A 20,159-nucleotide genomic window follows, 5' to 3' on the forward strand; every position below is an offset into this window, starting at 1 on the left:
GGCTAGCTTATTTATGGTGTTGCTTTTAAGTTTGAGATGACAAGTGTTTGGGGGATTTGTGATGCCAATTCACTGTCAGTAATGTGGATGTTTAATTCAGAGACATTGAGTTTGATGGCTTTCTAAGGGTTTTGTCTGATTTTTACCTTCCCGTCATATCTGGGATTGAAGAATAAACTCCTAAAAGTCAAAAGACCGCACTCCGTTTCATGTGTGTTTCCTGACACGTGACCGTGTGTGTGTGTGTGTATGTGTGTGTGTGTGTGTGTGTAAGGAGAGAGGAGCAGCAACGGCTTCACCACTTACAGCCATCAGTATGCTTTTATGGATACTAATTCACTTGTCCAGAATGGCCCTATGACGCTGGCACTGTTCCCATTTCACAGCTGACATGACAGGCTGAGGGAGGTGGAATGTCTTGTTTACTTAGTGGTTTGCTCATTTGTGACTTCAACACCATGTTTCTGTGCTCTCTTTTTTTTTTTTTTTTTTACCATCAAAGTGACCTTAGTGATGCCCAGAGCCTGTTTTAGAAATGGCTTTCAGATGAGGGTGACGAGGCTTCTCTTAACAAATCTGTTCTCTCACATTAATCTTGTGTTTTCCTTTGTGTAGATTTCTGTGCTGGGTGGGGTCTTTAATGTTTGTGTATGTGTCATACACATACACACACACACACCACTTTTTAAACCAAGTTGTCTTTGTCTTATGTTTAATTTTAAAAGTGAATTTTTGTTCACTGATAATTTGTTGAGCATACCATCCATATAACCCATACAAATCATGGTATCATTAACACTTTATACACATGTGTAAAAAATCTCACAACTAAGTAACCCTTGAGAAAGGGAAGTGCTGGGTTTAAACCAGAGCCAGGCAAGAGTTGGAGCAACATGCCTGTAGTGGTTTGAACATGCTTGGCCTAGGGAGTGGCACTATTAGGTGGTGTGGCCTTGTTGGAGGAAGTGCGTTACTATGAGGTGGGCTTTAAGAACTTCCTCCTGGCTGCCTGTGATCAAGATGTAGAACTCTCAGCTCTTTCTCTAACACCATGTTTGCTTGTACGCTGTCATGTTTCCCACCATGATGATAATGAACTGAAGCCCTGACCCTGTTAAATGTTTGTCTTTATATAAGTTGCCATGATCATGGTGTCTCTTCATAGCAATGGAAACCCTAACTAAGACAATGCCTGTATCCCAGCATTTGAAAGAGGCAGGAGGGTCAGGAGTTCAAAGCCAGCCTCAGCTACTTAAGAGCCTTGTTTAAATGGCCCATCCACCAGCCCCACCCCCCAAAATAGCAAAAATGTAAAAGCCAAATAAAGCCAGCTCTCAGGGGAGTCAAAGGCCCACGTGTTTTCCCGAGTACAGATCCAGGCTGTTTTCAGTCCCTGGAGTTTCTGGCAGGTTTCTAGGGAGACAGAAAAGCTGCAGTGTGGTGGCGCCTACAGCTGTAGTGGCATCAACAGGAATCCCCATAGACTCTCTCTCATCTATCTCAACACTTGGTCCCTGGTTAGTGGAACTGTTTGGTCAGGATTAGGTGTGTGATCTTGCTAGAGGAGGTGTGGCTTTGCTGAAGGAAGTGTGTCACTGGGGGAGGGCTTTGAAGGGTTCAAAAGGCCAGCCCCCCACCCCAGCTACTACTCCAGCTTCCTACCTGTGGCTCCCTGCTGTGATGATGATGGGTGATCCTCTAAGACTGTAAGCTACCCCAATCATGTGCTTCTCTTATGAGATTTGCCTGGCTCCTTACATGTCTTCACAGCAATGAAACAGTAACTAAGACAGAAATGCAGTTTATTTTCAGTTAAAAGCCTTTCTGTTTTCATCTTTTTATAGCACATTTCAAGGGAATGCTTTTACTTGCTAGGTTTTTTTTTTGTTTGTTTTGAACTACTGCATCCATTTGTTGACTTCTAAATTCTGTTAAAGAGAGTCACTGAACTGAAATGACACAGCATCATGCGATCTGGGGTATAGTTCAAAACCCAAGAGCCTTGCAAACAGCCCTAAGTTAAGGATGGTAAGCACTTTGTTTCATAGTAATGAATAGATGAAAGAGGTCACTTCATTCCATTTGGGTTTTGATTTTTTTTTTAAATCTAACTTTATTACTGTGTCTGAATGCTGTAAGTGGGGCTTAAACACGGCATCTTAGGAGGAACTTGGAAGACAATTTCACTGAAAGCCATGTGGAAATATAGGCCCTGCTCAAAAAGTTTCAGCGGGGAACAAAGTTAACAACTGGGCTAGAAACCATCTTTGTGGTGTTTGGCAAAGGATAATTGGCTGCTTTTAGCCCAAGTCTTAAAAGTCTCCCAGAGGCTAAGGATATTTAATAGTTTTGAGCTAAATTTGTTAGCAAAAGAGATATCAAAACAAGATAGTCAAATATTGATTCTGTCCCATGATTATTACTCTTTATAACCTTATACAGAGCTACAATAAATTACAGTATATATATTGCTCTATTTAATAATATATACATACATCTATACATATATGTGCACATACAGATACATACATGTACATATTATATATTATTATATATTACAATATATTACATATGTTATATTTAATGTTATTGTACACACACACATACATATATATGAAATAATATAACAGTTTGAGTAGAAAAAGAGCACCAGCAAATTTAATGTTGGAGCTAAGGCTTGTGAAAGAGACAAAGGCCTAGTGTGAAGTTAAATAATAGGAGTGCTGCCCTCAAAGCAAGACCGCAGACTCCCAACCAGCTAAGCTTCCAACTTGTACAGAGTTGCTTGTGCAGCAAAGGAAGACTTGTGCAGATGTAATTCAGTCCATTCCCAGGCAGGCAGTCAAACTTGGCAGCATCAGCCGCGTGGTCACATGGTTCTGGCTTTAGAGTCAGGAAGGAGGCATGAGTAAAGGGCTTCTGGAATCTTCCACCGCAGTTAAGGAAAGTTGCTGAGACTGGGCATGTACCAGGGGAGTCGCTGGGCGGAGACCTGACCTGAGAGGCCACTGCATAAAACTGTGAAACGGAAGCCCGGGTTGTATCAGAGGCCCCAGGACGTTGTAGGTACCAGAGCGGTGGGATATCTGCCAAGGAGAGCTGCATACAGGAAGTGGAACCAGCCCAAGAGAGAGAAGTGTGCGGCAGTGATCGAAACGGGTAGGATGGGATCATCTAAGTCTTTTGACCTTGGACATAGAGCTATATGATTCAAAGTTTACCCTGCTGGGGTTTAGTCTTGATTTAGTCCAATATTTACTTACTGTGCCTCAAATTTATTAATCTGGAATAATAATGTATGTCCCCTGTCATTACATGTTGAAAACATGCTATTTGTTTTTTGATTTTACGAGAGGTCTTATAGTGACATTTTTGAGAGTTCTGGAATTTTGGTTTCTTTAAAAAACACAGAAATATTATAAGAATGTGCTTTCATTTTACTCCCGGGGTAGCCGTATGGGGCTGCTTTGGACTGTCCATGGCAGCTGGCTATCCTTTGCCTCGTGCTCTAACAGAAGCGTGGTTTTGCCAGCAGCAGATAATTTCTATGATTATGGGATGTTTGGAATTCTGGGAACTTTTCAGAGAGTACATAAATGCTAGGGCCCGAGAGGCAAGGGTAGTGGTAGTTGTTTGTTTAGGGAGGTTGGTTGTTGTTTATTAGTAACTGTAGTCAAAGAAGAAACAAAAGGAAAGAAATTAGATTCAGGGATTCTCCTAATTCTTCTTCTCTTCTCTATCCTCGTTTTACTCCTATCTATTGTTAGGGGGTAAAATGGGGTGGGGGTGGTAAAGGATGGGAAAGAGGAGAACCCACAAAGTAACAAAGACCAGCTTATAAGGTTACACTTAAGAAATTGCCTTGAGGTCTGGAGAGATGGCTCAGTGGTTAAGAGAACTGACTGCTCTTCCAGAGGTCCTGAGTTCAATTCCCAACAACCACATGGTGGCTCACAACCATCTGTAATGAGATCAGATGCCCTCTTCTGGTGTGTCTGAAGACAGCTACAATATACATAAGATAAATAAATAATTCTTTAAAAAAGAAAAGAAAAGTAAAGAAAAGAAATTGCCTTGAGTCTCAGATAAGACTTTGAACTTTTAAACAGTCTTGGGATGATAAAAGACCAGGGGAACTTTTGAAGTTGGTCTAGATGCATTTTGCATTATGATATGGCCACAAGCCTGTGGGGACCAGGGAGTAGAATGTGATGGTTTGAATGAGAGTAGTCCCCGTAGGCTCATATATGTGAAGTCTTGGTCCCCAGTTGGTAGAACTGTTTGGGAAGGATTAGGAGGTGTGGCCTTGTTAGAGGGGGTGTGTCACTGGGGATGGGCTTTGAGGTATCAAAATCCCATCCCATTCCCAGTTAACTGTTGCTTCTTTGTAAGCTAAATGCTCTAGCACCATGCCTGCTTTCCTGCTATCATGCATCCCACATGATGGTCATGGACTCACTGTCTGAAACTGTATGCCCCTGATAAACTCCTTCTTCTATAAATTGCCTTGGTCACCGTGTCTTATCATGGCAATAGGAAAGTAACTTTTGCTTATATTTCCAGAATGGGGGTAATGGAGGCAAGAGCCCCAGGAGTTCAAAGTCATCCTTAACCACGGAGCATGTCCAAGCCCAGCCTGGGTGTTTTGCTTGATATCCAGGGCTTTAGGAGCAAGAACAGCTTACTGGAAGGACTCTGGGGTGGCTCAGAAGGTGACAGGAAGAGCTAGGACAGCAGACAGGCAGGAACCAGGGCAGCCCGGACCGTCTTTCTGACCTTGGCTCTTGATGTTGCTGCACACTGGCCAGAATGAGTCTCTGCACTTAGATTTCACATTCCCAAGAGAATCTGAATTATCAACCTGGGTCAGGTGTCTGCAGCCCTGCCCTTCCCCTGTCCTCCTCCTCCTTTTTTCTCTCCTCCTTCTCTCCCTCCTCCTCCCCGTCCTGTCCCTCCTCCTCTCCCTCCTCCTCTTTCTCTTCTCCTTCCTCCTCCTTCTCATCTTCCTCCTCTTCTTCCTCTTCCTTCTCTTCCTCTTTCTCTTCCTCTTCTTCCTTTTCTTCCTCCTCCTTCTCCTCCACCCTCCTTTCTCCTTCTTCTCTCTCTTCCCCTTTTTGCTCTTCCTTGCCCCTCTCCATTTTCTCTCACCTCTCTCTTTCTCTCTCTCTCCCTCCCCCCCCATGTCTCTCTCTCTCTCTTCCCCTCCTCCCTCCCTACATCCTAAGATGGAGTCAAACTCCCTTTGTAGCCCTGGATGACCTTGAAGTTGTAAGCCTCTCTAGAGCTGAAATCACAGGCATGCCCTACCGTGTATAGTTCATGCAGAACTAGGCAAGCCAGGCACGCTAGGCAAGCATTCCACCTCCAGCCCAGATCTCTGCTCTTTGAAGGGGAGACTTTGAAAGGAAATCTTTTTGGGCCACACAATCCCCCAGCAGCATATTTTCAGCAGGAATGCCTTGAAGTGTCCTAGCAAGGCTGTTTTATTGAGTTTCATCATGGTCCACAGCTGTGAAAGAGGTAATCTGCAATGCCAACCGCATCGTGTTCCCAAAGAGTTACAACCCTAAGGGTTTCATGATAAGGGGCTGCTCAAGGAAGGGAAAATGAAGGACACAATCTAGAAAGCACAAGGCAGCCTGTTTGCCAGGAATGCTGAGGGCTCTCCATGAAGGTAAATAAAGACCACACAGCAGAGGCCAGCAAGGCCGCTTAGGAAGTAAAGGCACTTGCTAAAAGCTGGACAGCCTCCGATGGATCCCTGGGACTCGGCTGGTGACAGAGAACCAACTCCTGCTAGTTGTCCTCTGACTCCCCACACATGCTTGACCCTCACCTCACCCCACCACACACACAAATAAATAAATGTCATTTGAAACAAAGCAAACCCACATGCTTCACCTGGTGGAACCGTGCCTGTGTCTCAATGCACACGAGTGTGGTCAGCCTTAACAAGCTAAAAGCAGACATCCTGCCTAAGCTCTGAAGCCCTTGTAAGCCCTGAGGCGCAAGACACTATCCACATCCACAGGCCAGTAACCAACAGCTTCCTAAAACCAGGAAAGCCCCCATTCAAACTAGCAGCAGCAGACTGCTGCCTCTGGCTTCTGTGGGTTTCAACTCTTATCTTCTTTCTTTCCTTCTTTCTTTCTTTCTTTCTTTCTTCCTTCCTTTCTTTCTTTCTTTCTTTCCTTCCTTCCTTTTTTCTTCCTTCCTTCCTTCCTTCCTTTCTTCCTTCCTTCCTTTTTTTCCTTCCTTCCTTCCTTCCTTCCTTCCTTCCTTCCTTCTTTCCTTCCTTTCTCCTTTTTTTTCTTGTTTTTTGGAGGGAAGGGGGGGTGGGAGCAGGGCAAAAGAATTTTTGTTTCGTTTTGAGACAGAATATCACGTACCCCAAGCTGGCCATGAACTTTCCATGTAGCTGGAGCTGGCTGGCTTACACAGTGCTGGGGATGGAGGGGGCGCTTTGCACATGCTAGGCAAGGACCCTGCCTGCTGAGCTGCATTTCCCAGCCCCACCCAATGCAGGCCTTTAGACCTCACACCGCAGTGTGATATATCCTGAGGACTATCTAATTTACCATTTCCTTTTGTTTTGTTGTATATGTGGCAGTGCTATTGTTTATTTTTGAGACGTGGTCTTGTGTAGGTCAGGATAGCCTTAACTCAACTAGGTTCCCAAGGACACCTTGAACTCTTGATCTCCTGGCTCCTGGTCTTGAGACTACAGATGCTTGCCCATATGCCTGTGCCATTCATAATTTCTTTGTATTTTAAGTTATGTGTATGTGATCCTTTGTCTCTCTGCCTGTTCCCCCCCCCCCGTGTGTGTGTGTGTGTGTGTGTGTGTTCACAAGTAACCCTGAACAAGCAAATAAAGGCCACCATGCTCTGGCACCAGAAGACAGCACACATACAAAAAAGGCTTACCCCAGTCAACACATGGCAGCCCTGGGGACAAGGCAGGGATGTGAAAAGATGTGTCCAGGCCACCATGTAGAGACATTTGCATGGCAGACATCCAAACAGGAGTGCCCATGCTAAAACATGGCAGTGCTGAGACATGGCAGATACGTGAACAAGTATCCTATGCCACCACACGGGGCTGCTGGGAAAGGCCTTGCATGCAAACAGGCTGCCAAGTGGCAGTGCCCTAACATGACACACGTGCAAACAGGTTGCCCCAGGGAGTAGCTGGGATTCAACAGGTATGCAAAGACTTGCGCCCAGACGGCTACATGGTAGCGCTGTGACACAATACCTGTGTGGGCAGGCATGCCTTGGCTGCCACATGGCAGGGTTGTGAGCAGGTGTATGTGGTGGCGCTAGGATGTAGTTTGCCTGTGAGCAAGTGGATCCACACCATCATGTGATAGCACTGGAACACAACCCTTGTGTAAACAGATGAGAAAAGGCCTCTAGGTGGTACGTTGACTCAGAACACTTGCAGACAGGCATGCCTCTGCAGCTATGTAGTGGCCCTGAGACATGGAAGATGTGTAAATAGGTGTGGCCAGACCACCACGTTTTGGCCTAGGACAAAGTAGACATGTGAACATGTGTGCCCATGTCACAGTGTGGTGGCCATAGGATACAGCAAGTGGGCTAACTGAAGCACCAGTGACATGATGGGACCCAGTGTGAGCGGGTGTGTCCTTGCTGTGAGGTGGCAGCACTGGAACATAGCACATCTGCAAACAAGTGTGCCACTGCCACCTCTTGGTGGTGATGAGATGTGACAAGCATGTGACCAAATGTGTGTGCCAGACCATCAGGTTTGCACACAAGCATGCCTGTGCTCCATGTGGTTGCTCTGGGACACAGCAGGCATGCAAACAAGACCACGTGCCAGTTCTGGGACACTATGTGGGTATGAACATGCATGCTGATGCCACCGTGTGGCAGTGCTGGAACATGGCAGGCATGTAAGTAGGTATACCCAGGGGCCACCACTTAATGGCACTGGGCATACCACAAGTGTAAGTAGATGTGCCCATGTAGCAACAGAGCAGTGCTGGATATGGCATGTGTATGGATCGGTGTGTTCAGGCTGCACGTGACAGTACTGGGGTACCAACAGGCATGCCTCTGCTGCCATGTGTTGGCACTGGAAACAGCACACATGGAAACAGATGAGCCCAGGCCATTGTGTGGGGATGCTGGGACATGGCACACATGTGAACACACAACCCTAGGCTGTCATGTAGTGGCCCTGGGACATTGCAGGTGTGTGAACAGCCCCGTCCAGGAGGCCATGTAGCGGTGCTGGGACACGGCGAGTTTGCAAACAGGCATACCCAGGCATTACAAGGTAGCACAGGGATACAGGGGTGCAAACAGGCATCCCCACACTTGTATGACTCTGCACTAGGACTTGGTGAACAGGCACGCCCATCCAACAAGCTTCCAGCACTGGGACACAGAAAGTGTGCAAACAAGAGAGCCCGCACTACCCGGTGGTGATAATGGGGCACAGCATGTGTGAGGACAGGTGTGGCCACACTGCCACCCAGCAGTGCTGAGATTCAGCAGACATGAGAACAACCCTGCCCATGTCACCGCTTGTTGGCCCTGAGACACGGCAGGTATGTGAACAGGTGTGTGTGTGTATGATGGTAGGTGCAGCCTGGAGACATGCAGGCATTCCCACACCAACACTTGGCTGTTCTAAGACGTTGCAGTACATGAAAAGTTGTGCTATGCTGGCACGCGGCAGTGCTGGGAAATGGCACACAAACAGGAGTACCCGTGTGGCCGTACGGTGGCACCGGGGTAGGCATGCCCCCACTACCGCGTGCTAGCACTAGGAAACAGCATGCACGCAAAAATAACAACAACAAAAAAGTGTGTGTAGATTGCCATGTTGTGTACATGGGACAAAACGAGTGTACAAATGTGACTGCCAGGCCACCACATGACAGGACTCGGATACGGCAGGTATGTAAACAGGTGTGCCAAGACTGCCATGTGGTGGCCCTGAAACATAGCAGGCATGCATACAGGTATGCAGGCACCGCCCTGTGCTGGTAGTGGGACACATCACAGGTATGGAAAGGTGTACCTGCACTGCCGTGGATCCTCACTGCGGTATGGCAGGCATGTGAACGGGGAGACCCACATTGCTATGTGGCAGCACTGGGCACAGCAAGGCGCTGGTATGAAGAGATGAGCCAGGCGGCAGCACCAGGATACTGCAGGCATGTGAACAGGCAGGCCCGTGTGGGAACACGGCACCAATGGGTGCAGATGTGTCTGTGCCACCACACATTGTCACGGGGACATGGCACCTGCGCAAACATGCCTGCCCACGTTGCCATACGGTGGTGCTCGGACATGGAGGATGTGCAAACGGCCATGGGACATGACAGGCATGCAAACAGGTGTTCACAGGCTGCCACACAGCGAACACTGACACAGCATACACGTGAACAGGCCTGCCCCAGCTGTCACATGATGGGGCTGGGATGTGACATTTTGCAAAGAAGCATATACGTGAACCTACATGGTGGCACTGGGACATGATTTACACACAGATATAAGTTTATGCCACTAAATGGTGGAGTTTTTACACAGCAGGACCGAGATCATGCATGCCTGTACCGCCTTCTAGCCATACTGGGACATACTGGCACAGCTGCGAAGAGGTGTTGGTGTTGGATATGGCTCGTGTGTGGTGTGTGCACAGGCATGCTCAGGCTGGCACATGGCAGTACTGGGACACAGCAGGGGTGCCCATGCCACCACATGATGACCCTGAGACATGGCAAGGGTAAGCACACCCAGGCCCACACACAGTAGTACAGATGTGCAGTTCCAGATTCTACTTCTCCTGTAGGATGCTGATATACCAGCTCACATTGGGCAGGGCAAAGTCCAGAATGGGTGGAGTCTACAGTCTGTCCCTTCCCTCTGGGGTGTCAGACATTGCTGTACGCCAGACAGAGGAGGGTGAGGCAGAGTCCAGAATGAATTGGTTCCACAGGGCTCTGGTCCAGCCAGGAATACTGGATATGTTACAGCTCTTAGAAAAGGAATAGAGAGGTTCCAGCGGCCAGCACAGGGCAAGTGGTCAGAGTCCTGAGTCCTGTGTAGAGGATGCGACGCTGGCAGCCAGCGCTCGAATGTGAGCCTCTGTGAGCACCGGGAGCCTGGCCAGGCAGGTTGGTCCAAGGTCCAGTGGTGAGGATGTGCCTGGGGGAGAGCCTTCTTTCAGGTGTTCCGGGTCAGTAAAAACAGGCAGTCTCAGATGATCCTTGAGGAAATGCTTTGTGTTCCGTGCAGACAGGGATTATATGAGCCTTGGGATATAGGATGGGATTTGGGGGTTAATGCATTCTACTGACTGAGGCTAAGGTGCTGGTTTGCATGGGGGAAGAATTCCAGGGGCTGTGCTACGTGACCAGCTAGCAGTGATCATCTTAGTTGGGGGTTGCAGTTATGTGCCCCAAAGCAGGCATGGAGATAGGGAAGGAATAGTTCTAATTCTGCTTTCTCAAACTCTGAGATTTCTGGGGTTTGAACACGCTCCACCTCACCAGTCCCATGCCCGTTCCTCTGGTCCCCAGTCCAAGTACCCTACACAGAAATACAGCAGGGATGCCAATAGACACGACCACACTTCCATGTCAAGGCACTGGGACACAGGACAGGTGTGAGCAGACATGCCTACCCTGCTAGGTGATGGCGCTGGGACCCAGAAGGTGTGTAAACAGGCAAGCCAGCACCACCAGGGGTCAGCAGTGGGATACAGAAACCGTGCCAACCGGTGAGCCTCTCAGCACAGGTGGGAAGCAGCACACATATGAACCGTCATGCCTAGGCCATAGTGTGGCAGCCCAGGGACACAGCAGGTGTGCAAATAGGTATGCTAGTGTTACACGTGGTGGAGCAAACAGGTAAGCCTTTGTCAGCACGTGACGATGCTGGGACATAGCAAGTGTACAGAGTAGTGAAGCTACACCACCTAGTGGCAGTACTTGGAAATGGCATATGTGTAAACAGGCTAGCCCAGGCTGCCACTTGACCATGCTGGGCACACAACAGTTATATGTGCAGTCTATACACACAGTCGTGCCTGGGCTGCCACATGGTAGTGTTGGGACATGGCAGGCTTGTGGACAGTGAGGTCCAGGCTGCCACATAGAAGGCTAGAGCATAGCATTCATGCAAGTAGGAAAACCGAGGGCAATATATGGCGGCCCTGGTATATGACATGCATGTGCATAGGTATGCTCAGGTTATCACACGGTAGTGTTGGAACGTGGCAGGTGTCCAAATGAGCATAGCAGTGCCACCACATAGCAGCACTGGCCTATGGTAGGCATGCCGAAAGGTGCTCATAGGATGCCACATGATGGAAACCGACACAGCCTACATGTGAAGAAGCAGGACCAGGCTGCCTCACGGTGAGGTGTGTGACTATCAGGTGTGCATACAGACAGACGTGCCTGTGACTCCTTGTAGTAGCCCTGTGACGTAATGGGCATGCGAACAAGACATGCGTGTGCTGCTACATGGCAGTGTTGGGATAAGGATAGATATGAACATGTAAGCCCACGCCACCATGTGGCAGTGCTGGGACACAGCAGGCCTGCAAACGGGTGTTCACACAGCAGGCACAGTAACAAGCATGCCTGCGCCGCCATGTGGCAGCTCTAGGACACAGCAAGTGCATGCATAGGTATACCTGTAATACCCAATGGAAATGCTGCACACTGCAGTCGTGCAAATAAGTATGCATGTATCACCACATAGAGGTGCTGGGACACAGTAGACACGCAAACAGGAGTCTTCAAACAGGCTGGCACAGGCTGGCACAGTCTGGCACAGGCTGACACAGGCTGACACAGGCTGGCACTGTGGTACAGCAAGCATATGAGCATGCATGCCCAGGTCACCGTGCGGCAATAGACAGGGCTGGTGTTTGACAGATGGTCTTGCACAAGCAAGGGACAGTGCTGGAACACGGCAGGTATGAAAAGTGTGTAAAGCCGTGTGTCTGCACCACCGTGTGGCGTCACTGGGACATGGCATGGTTGCCATAAGGCTTGCCCATGCCAGTACTGAAATACAGCAGGCTGTAAACAGGCATGGCTAGACTGCTGTGTGGCAGTGCCGGGATGCAGCCAGTGTGCATGCAGTCACGGCCTTGCTTACATCATAGAGCTTGGACGTGGCAGGTGAATGAACTGACAAGCCCGAGTCATCACGGGAGGTCCATGTTGTAACTGTGCCAGAGTGTGACCAGGCATGCCACTGTGCTGCCTGGTAGTCACACTTGGATCTAGCACGGTGTGAACAGTTGTGTTCATGTTGGCAGTGGGACACGGCACACATGTGAACAGGCATGCCCAGGCTTCCTCATACCAGTACTGGGATATGGTGAATAGGCAAGCCCATGCCACCATGAGGTGGCATTAGAAAATAATGCATACCAGCAGTGAGCCCAGGCTGCCGTGTGGTAATACTGGGACAGGGCAAGTGTATAAACAAATGAATCCAAGCCATCATGGTTTGGCCCTGGGGCATAGCAGACATGTGAACCGGCATGCCCAGACCTCATGTGGTAGTGGTTAGACCCAGCAAGTTTGTAAACAGATAAGTCCAAGCCATACTCAGTGGTGTGTGGGATATGAAAGAGGTGGAAAAAAGCATGTCTCACTTACATATCACGGCGCTGGGACATCACACAAAGTGTTAACCAGGACATGGAAGAGGCTCAAACAGACAAGCCAGCATTGCCAGGTGACTGCAATGGGGCATAAGAACAGGTGTGTTGTGTTGACACATGGTGGCACTGGGACTTGGCAGACATGTAAACAAACCTGCCCATGACCCCATGGGTTGGTACTCTGGAACATGTCATGTGTGTAGACAGGCATGCACAGGATGCCCAGTGGAGTGCTGGGACATTGCAGGTATGAACAGACATGACTGCAGCATCGCATGGTGGTGCTGAGCCTCAGCAGGCGTACAAATGGTCTCACCACACCCACATGCCTGGTCAGACTGCCCCATTTCAGTGGTAGTTCACAGATGGTGTACAAACATGTGTGCCTGTGGGAAAACTCTTCTAATTAAGGCCAGCGTCCACCACTGACCAGATAGCTCTGGGGTCGGCAGGTAATGGAAGACTCCCTTCATTAGCAGGGCTTTTCCTTTTCTGACCTTGTCTGGAGAATTCTAATCACCTCCTTGACACACACACACACACACACACACACACACACCTCTACCTGAGGAACATCACACATCCTTAATTCAATCACAGGATCAATTTCCTTTCTCCTGATAAAACCTGTTCAGCTAAAACCTGAGAGTCCTGAAATACTTCCCTATGCTCATGAGGCTTTCGATGCCCTAAGCCCTCAGCCAATGACCACTGCCCATCCTGGATGTTCCACCCTCAGTTCCGCCCCCCAAAACCTTATAAGCCTTGAATCGTTCTGAGTAAAGTTGATCTGCCTCCTGATAGCTGGTCCCAGTGTGCTTACTCACAGCCCCCTTCCCCTCCCTCCCCCAGTGTGCTTACTCACAGGTCTGCCCCCCCCCACCCCGAACCGGCCTTCCCCGTCTCCCGCTCCCACTGGACCAAATCAGCCAACAATCCATGAGAGCGGGAAGACCCACATCTGCCAACCCACTGTATGGCAGTCCTGGGACTCAGCAAGCACAAGAACACGCAAGCCAGTGCCACCACTGGGACACGGCATGAGTGCAAAGAGACATGCTTGCACTCCCATGTGGCTCGGGGACACTAGACGCGGCACAAGTGCAAACAGGTGTTCCGATGCTGACAGCACTGGGACATTGTAGGCATGTGAATAGGTTGATGGTGTACATTGCTAGGGGGTGGCCCCAGGACACAGAGCAGGCTGCTATCTGGTAACGCTGGAACACAGCAGGTGTGTGAATCCGTGAATCCAGACATAGCAGTGTTGGGACACGGCAGATACATGAACAGGCAGTGCACGACCATGTAGTGTCACTGAGCATGCAAACACCCATGCCTGTGCCCCCAGAGGTCAGTGTCGGGACACAGCAGACCCATGTGACATTCTTCCCACGTCACCTCAAGGCAGTACTGGGAAACAGCAGGCACTCAAACAGGAAGACACACACAAACAACAAGATGGGACATAGTAGGTGTGACACACACTGCCACACAACACAGCCCTCGTATAAACAGGCATGCCTGTGCTACCAGGCTGCTGGGACACAGTAAGTGTGCAAACGAGAATGGCCACACTACCACACCGTATAAAGCATTGCAGGGCACTGCAGGCGGGAGAGCTGGTGTGCTTTTGTCACCAAGTGGTGGTGCTGGAACGTGGTGAGCCTGTGCCACAACATGCCAGCGCTGGGGTACATCTCACATCCAGACCTGGGTACCCAGGCTGCCGAGGTGGGTTCTGGGAAACAACAAGTATAAACACATAATGGAGATGAGTGATGGTAGGCACATGAACATATCTGCCCATGCCACCAGGTGCTGGCCCTGGCACACAGCATGTATGTGAACTGGTGGCTCTGGCAGCACCGGGAGATGGTAGGCACAAAGATGCATGCCTGGTCCACCACCTGGTGGCATGGGGCATGGCAGGTGTGCCAGCCATGCTGGGACATGAAATGTGTGCAAACGTGTGCTGTGCCACCACGTTGCACTGTTATAACATAAAAGGTGTGCAAAGTGACAGGTGGTAGAGGCCTTGTGGTAGGCCGGAACATGGCAGGGATGAACATATGTGCTTGTATGGCCATGCAGCAGCTCTAGGCCATAACAGATATGCAAACAGGCACAAGCTGGTAGGGCTAGGATGCATCAGGCATGTAGACATGTGCCCAAGATGCCTGTGCCCCCATCTGGCATCATGAGGCAGGAGGTACACACAGGTGTGTCTTTGCAGCCATGTTCCAGGACTGGGACACCAACAGGCTCTCATCCAAAGCCACATGGAATTGCTGGGACACAGCAGGGCACAAAAAAGCATGCCTGCGTCACAACATGGCGGCATTGAGCCAGGGCAGGTGCTCAAACAGGTCCTCCGCACCACTATGTAGTGGTCCTGTACAGCATGAGGGCAAACAGGCGTGACCCTGCTACCTGGTGGCAGTAACAGGTCAAAGCTGCTGTGCAACTATACAGTCCTGCTCCACCACATGACACTGGGATGTGGCAGGAGAGCCCAAAGGTGTGCCTGACCCGCCATGTGGCTGCTCTGGGCTATGGCATCTGTGCCAACAGTGTGCCTGTGCTACCACATGCCCGAACTGGGACATGGCATTTGCACGCTCATGACGGTTCTGTGAAGTGGTGGGAGCTGGCTGGAACATGGAAAGCATGAACAGGCTTTCCTGTGGCACCACATCATGGTGCAGGACGTGGCAAGTGTGCAAACTGCCTTGTGCATTGCACCACGTGGCCATGTTGGGACATGAAACATGAGTGGCCCATCCTGCTGCGCCACCGTGTTACATTGGCGGGGCACGCTAGGTATGTAAACTGGCATGGTGGTTCCCACATGGTAATGCTGGGACACAGCAGCAGGGAATGGGCATGCCTGCACCACCAAGTGGCAGCCTCGGACCTAGCTGGCATGCAAAGCTTGCGTCGGCTGTTGGTGCTGGGACACAGCAAGCACACAAACGGGCGTATCCATGCTGCAACACGGTGGTGGTAGTCACAGCAAACATTCAGACAGGTGTGCCTGTCCCACCATGTGTCGGCAGTGGAACATGGCAGGTACACAAACACACCTGCATCGCCAGGTGGCAGTGTCAGGACACAGCAGGTATGCAAATAGGCACGTTTATGCTGCCAGGTAGTAGGACTAGCTGTGAGAACCTGCATTGCCATTAGGCTGTACAGGATAAGGAAAGTACGCGAACGGTATGCCTGTGTCACTACGTGGCCATGCTGAGACATGTCAAGGGTGCTGAAATCCGTATGGTGGCACTGGGACATGGCATGCCATGCTTTCATCTGGCAGGACTGGGACACAGCCAACAGACAAACATACACACCCATGCTGCCATGTGGAGGTGCTGTGACATGCAGTTGTGCAAAGAGTTGAGCTCACACCTCCTAGTAGTGTTGGCTTGAACACAGAAGGTATGCAATCAGGCAGGCCTGTGCCACCAAGTGGCATCCCGGAGGCATAGTAGGCGCATGGATGGATGTGTCCACACTGCATGCAAACAAGCCCACCTGCACAGCCATGTGGCATCACTTGAACACAGCAGGTGTGCAAATAGGTGTGCTCATGTTGTGACACGCTATGCAGCATTGCAGGGACACTGTAGAACACTGTCTGCACTGCCATGTGGCAGAGCTGCACATAAACTGCTTCCAATCAGACATTCCCATGATGCCATGCGGTGGCACTGGGACACATCAGGGGCTCAAACCAGAATGCCCATATCACCAGGTAATGATGCTGGGAAGGTGTGCAAACAGGCATTCCCATACCACCAGGGGGCAGTGCAGAGACACAGCAGGCACACAAACACATGTGCACATATTCCCAACATACGCCCACGGTGCTGGACGTGGAAGTATGCACAAATAGGTATGCCCATGCCACGAGGAGGCAGTGGACACGGAAGTGTGTAAACAGCCGTACACACTCACTGGGATACGACAGGTGAGCAGACAGGTATGTTGTGCTGCTAGGTGGCCACATTGAGACACAGCAGACATGAAGAGTTCTGCACATTCCCCCACAAGGCAGTGATGGGACATGGCAGGTATATGAACAGGCATGACAATGTCACCAGGCGATGGTGCACAGCATGCACTGAATAGATGTGTCTATGCCACAGCCTGGTGACACTCGGACACAGCGGGCACTAACAACCATGCCTGTTCTATCACCTGATAGGCTTTGCACAGAGCTTGTGCAAATAAGCCTACACGGTCCATCCTGTGGCAATGCTGGGGCACAACAGGCATGCAAACAGGCATGGTGTGCCAAATCATAGCACTGCTCGGACAAAGCAGTCATGTAAACTGGCATTCCTGAACACAGAATGCATGCACGCACTGTACCCAGGCCAGCAGGTGGCAGTGTTGTCTCTGCTGCTGCAGCAGGATGCCACAGAGTGTTTTACACGGGATCATTTGTGGCAATACTACCATGGCATGATGCTGCAGCAACAGCAAGAGAATACATGTGATCAAGCATGTCAATGCTGCTGCAGCATGGTCATGTGGTACATCTCAGATATGGTATGCCCATACCACCCAACATGGTGCTTCAGCACAGTTCATGTGTGATCATGCATGTCAGTGTTGCATGGCATGGTATTACGGCACATCTCATGTGTGCACAGGCATAACATGACACCAAGGCACAGCAGTGTGGCACAGCTCGTGTGTGAGTGTAGATGCCACTGTGACATGGTTCTGTGATATGTCTTCCTTGTGAACACATGTGCCCAAAGTTACAGCACATGGTGCTACAACACGACTCATGTGTGAACATGTGTGGCCACACCACTGATGCATGGAAACATGACATAGCTCCCATGTGAATATTCTACCATGTACTTTGCTGTAGCATGGTACTCCTCGTTTGTGAACAGGTATGCTACACCATCGTGGCATGGCTCTACAGCACAGGCTTGCATGTGAACATGTGTACCTACACATATGAAAACACATGCCCACACTGCCTTGGTATGGTACCATGTATGAATACACCTGTAATGTTCCACACTATCGTGTTACAACAGCATTAGCATGTTTGATTGCACACAATCCATTCCATGACATTATACCATGTGATGTGGGCATACATATTTACATGTGAGCCATACCATGGCACTGGACCACAACAATAGTGACAAGCATGTTCTCACATGATTTCTGCTCTATAGTATTGTACCATGTCAATGTGGGCACACATGTTCACATGTGAACCATGATATGGTACCATGCTTGGTGGAATGGCATGGTATTGTAGGCATGCATGTTTATACATAAGTCATGTGGAAGTATCATACCATGTTTTTGTGAGTACATGTGTTCACATGAGAGCTGTGACATGGCACTGTGCCATAACAGCATGGTCATATATATTCATACACGAACCTTACCATGCTTTGAAGGCATGAACATGTGTCTTTATAAATGATCCACGCCAAAAGTGCTGCATTGCGCTGCCATGAGCGCACATGTTTATTGGTGAGCTATGTTGTGGGGCTGTGCTGAGGCAACATGGGCACATGTGTTCACAACCAACTGTGCTGTGACTATGTGCCTCAGTGGCATGGGCACATATGGTTGCTCATGAACCATGCCAAGGTACCATGCAGCTTAAGTGGGTCATATATGTTCACATGTTACCTGTAACATGGTGGCATGGGCACACATGATCATGTATGAGCTGTGATCATACCATGCTGCTGCAGGATGGGCACATGTGTTTACACATGAACCATAAAATGGTGCTGTGCCTCAGTAGCATTAAAACGTGTGTTCACATACAATCTCTACCATGACACTCTGCTACAAAAGCATGATTATACATGTTCAAAAGTGAGCTCTACGGTGCCATGCTATGTTGGTGTATCATGGTAGCACTGGCATACATGATCACACATGAGCCATGCTGAGGAATCATGTCCCAATTGCGATGACACAGGTGATCACATTCAGGTTGTGCTATGGCACCATGTTGCTGCAGCATTAGCACGCTTAATGACACACAAACCATGCTGTAGTGTCACTGGTATGATCATGTGTTTACATGATAAGTGTGCTGTGGCATTTTACTTCATCAGAAGTGACACATGTGTTCACATATGAGCTATGACATGCGATAGTATTGTGAGCCTGTGTGTGTTAATATATGAGCTATGTTGGGGTGCTGTGCTGCCTCACTGTGGGCGTACATGTTAACTTGTTAACATACATGTTTGCCACTGCACCACAGTGTCATTGACATGGTGTCATTGACACATACGATCACACATGAGCTATTATGAGGCACCATGCTGTGGCTGTGTGGACACATGTAATTATACATAAGCCATTCCGTGACACCAAATCTCAGCAGCTGGAACAACTGCTCAAACATGAAGGGTGCACCATGCTATGGTGGCTTAGGCATACATGTTCAAACACTGACCCATGCCACAAAGTCATTCCAAGGTTCTATGCTTTAAAGGAATGGCATACTTTTCCATATGTGAGACATGTCATGACCATGTGCCATGCTCTTATACAAGCCATGTTATGGCAACATGCTATGATGGCAGGGGACAAGTGTATTCACACATGAAGTATGCCATGGTGCCATGCATGGTGGTGGTGACATGTGTATTCATGTATGTTATATGTCGTGATGCCATGCTAAAGTGGTATAAGCATCCATGGTCACATATGGGCCATTCCAGGTCATCATGCCACAGAAAAATAGGCACACGTCCTTATACATGGGCTGTGCCATGACGGAGTACTGCAGCAGTGTGGACACATGTATTCACCCATGAACCGTGCCATGACAATATGCCACAGCAGTGTCAGTATTCATATTCACATGCAAGGCCTGCTAATGTGCCATGCCATGGTGGTGTGGGCTGGCATGATCACACTCAGTGTGTGACCTAGCAGTTGTCATTGTGGCATAGGGAATGAATGTTCACATGTGAGCCCTGCCATGAAGGCATGGGCATGCATGTTCATATGTGATCCATGACATTATTCCATAACGTCACACAAAATGACCTATTAGCCAGGCCACGGTACCATGTGGTGGTTGTGTGAGCACACATGTTTACATGTCACCTCATGGCATCAAGCTGTGGAAGTGGAGACAAGTATATTCATATGTGAGCTAGGAATGCTCACATATGAGCTCACACATAGCTATGTGAGCTATGCTGCAGTAGAATGTACACATATTTTCACATGCTAGCCATAATGCTCTGACATGCTGAGGCAGCATGCCACAGTACATGGACATGTGTGATCACACCCAAGATGTTCTGTGGCATCTTATCACAGATGCTTGGACAACCATGTTGACACACAAAGCATAGCATGACTCTGTGCCATGGCATTGGAGACACATGTGTGCCAGCACTGCTTTTACAAGATTCCCTGGAATGTCATGTATGTGAACATGCATGGCCACACTGCTACTACATGGTGCCACAGC

General features: G+C 49.2%; 1 protein-coding gene across 1 annotated transcript in view; it reads left to right on the plus strand.

Annotated features, from left to right (window-relative positions):
* The first annotated feature begins 3,015 nt into the window (after nt 1-3,015).
* Nucleotides 3,016-20,159, plus strand: part of P4ha1 (prolyl 4-hydroxylase subunit alpha 1) — a 78,198-nt gene continuing 61,054 nt past the window's right edge. Inside the window, exon 1 of the mRNA XM_028776807.1 lies at nt 3,016-3,159. The gene's annotated coding sequence lies outside the window, so the exon portion shown is untranslated. The remainder of the gene's footprint in view (nt 3,160-20,159) is intronic.

Source organism: Grammomys surdaster, unplaced genomic scaffold (assembly GCF_004785775.1).
Source record: "Grammomys surdaster isolate TR1022 unplaced genomic scaffold, NIH_TR_1.0 273, whole genome shotgun sequence".
Taxonomy (NCBI): domain Eukaryota; kingdom Metazoa; phylum Chordata; class Mammalia; order Rodentia; family Muridae; genus Grammomys; species Grammomys surdaster.